We start from the raw sequence: 2,145 nt of genomic DNA, 5'->3' as shown, positions 1-2,145 counted from the left end.
TGAGCTGTGCGGTACTGACTGTGGCCACACCTGTGCCAGTAGCATTGATGAAACCTGTGAGCAGTTCTGCTCTGAGGGATGTTTCTGTGATGAAGGCTTCATCAAGAGTGGGACCAGGTGTGTCCCAGTGGAAAGCTGTGGCTGCCAGTATGATGGATTCTACTATGATGTAAGACATATTAAAGTCAATAGTAAATACTCTCTGAAGTAATTCCCTTCAAATCAGCAGAATCAGCAGACTTGCCCTTCTTACATTTAGAAAGCTTCGTGAAGTGTTTTGGACTGTGACAAAGCTTAAAATTCAGAAATATATATTAAACAAACAAAAGAGTCTATTATAGCTCAGTAATAATGTGGTAATATTGAGGTAACAAGGTGGAAACAGGAAGATAAAAACTAGATATATAGTAAATAATTGCCACTTCATTTCCAGAGTAATAACCAAGTGATCTAGTGAATACTATTACATTTAAATCTATGTAATAACAGACCATAAATTATAAGTGATAATATGGATACAAATGTATGTACATGAGCTTAAAAAAACAATTAGTAATAGTATAGTCACAATCACCAGCAATAAAACACATTTTTATATATACTAACCTCATAATAATAGGGTAACAAGATACTAATATGATTTTAAGTTTTAATGTATTAGGATACCATTACCATATTGCCATAATGCTGGAATGAATCCTGCCTCATTCACCAACATTCTTTTTTGTTTGACAACAGTATCACCGTAAATATTATGTTTAAATCTGATATCTTACCTGGAATCAATGTTGGTTTCTGTTCAATAACCAAGAAACAAGGCTACAAAATGCAAATTTTTTATATTACACCACTAAAAAGAAAATAATTAATATGTAGCTATACAGGCAGAATGATGCTCTAACTCTTTAAACTGCATTTTAAATAAATAAATAAAAATCTGTCGCTAAATAAATGAATGCATTACACAATCAGTTGAAGATTATACAGCTACATCAGAACAATTAAATACTTTTTTTCATGCAGCTCTGTTCCACATATTTCTTGAAATTGTGGCATTTAGCATCTGTCCTTTCTGTGGGAGAAAGATCAACAGATACGACTAGTTGCTCTGTCACAATATTTAGTACATTAATAGTTGCAGTTTGCAGTGATCTAGCAATTACTGCACTAAATCACCTACAATTAATGAAAACAAAACCCTTCAAAATGGTATTTTAAGAACTATATTTGTTGTATCAATTTGGCTATGATTTGTTGTGGTGTGGTTCACAGGCTGGCGAGTCCTTCTGGACAGGCGGTTGCTCCCAGAGATGTGAATGTCACGCTCCAAATGACCTGCGATGTTCTGCCTTGTCTTGCACTCCTGAACAGCAGTGCTCCATCAGAGACGGCCAGCTGGGCTGTTACGATGCCATGTCCACCTGCACTGTGTGGGGGGATCCACACTACATCACCTTTGATGGAGCAGTGGCTCATTTCCAGGGAACTTGCTCCTACATCATCGCTGAGAGCACAAATCATGGCACTAACGAAACTCAGTTTCAGGTGATAGCCACCAACAATCACCGTGGTAACAACCGTGTGTCATTTGTGTCAGCAGTGGACATATATCTCTCAAATCATCCAGAAAGTGTGTACATCAGGATCGGACCCAATAAAAGAGTAACGGTAAACTATCTATCGCTTTTAAGATGAACAGCATTCTACTTTGTCTAATCTGCACAAAAGTAACAACACACACTTATTGCATCTCTTGTCCTCTCAGGTAAATGGAAATGATGTTTCTCTTCCCACCACAGTGGGAATCTTAGCTCAGGTGGTAAGGCAGGGAAGCTACATAGTGGTTGATGCCTCTGACTTGCTAGTCCAGTTTGATGGTCATAGCACTTTACTGGTCAGACTGGGCCAAAACCGTCATGACAGAGTCACAGGGATGTGTGGAAACTCTAACAATGATCCTTCAGATGACAAAGTCTTACCCAATGGCACACTGGCACAAAATGATAATTATTTTGGACACAGCTGGAAGTCACCCACCAGCCAACCAGGGTGAGTTGCAATGGAAATCACTATTGATGCTTCAACAAGGCAGTAGCTGATGGCAGTATGATTTGTCTTTTCCAGATGTGGCTCCACTGATGAAGA

The 2,145-nt window shown here is 38.4% G+C and overlaps 1 long non-coding RNA gene across 1 annotated transcript; it reads left to right on the top strand.

The window, feature by feature from the left end:
* Positions 1–1,418: 1,418 nt before the first annotated feature.
* LOC102206077 (uncharacterized) lies at positions 1,419–2,145 on the top strand. Its single transcript, XR_312333.1, has 3 exons — positions 1,419–1,662; positions 1,766–2,049; positions 2,125–2,145. It is a non-coding gene; the product is annotated as an uncharacterized LOC102206077 (long non-coding RNA).

The sequence above is a fragment of the Pundamilia nyererei genome, unplaced genomic scaffold (genome assembly GCF_000239375.1).
Source record: "Pundamilia nyererei isolate P.nyererei 1_Seehausen unplaced genomic scaffold, PunNye1.0 scaffold00435, whole genome shotgun sequence".
NCBI lineage: Eukaryota > Metazoa > Chordata > Actinopteri > Cichliformes > Cichlidae > Pundamilia > Pundamilia nyererei.
The sequence above is the reverse complement of the archived record's forward strand: the minus strand, read 5'-3'. Positions and strand labels throughout refer to the sequence as shown.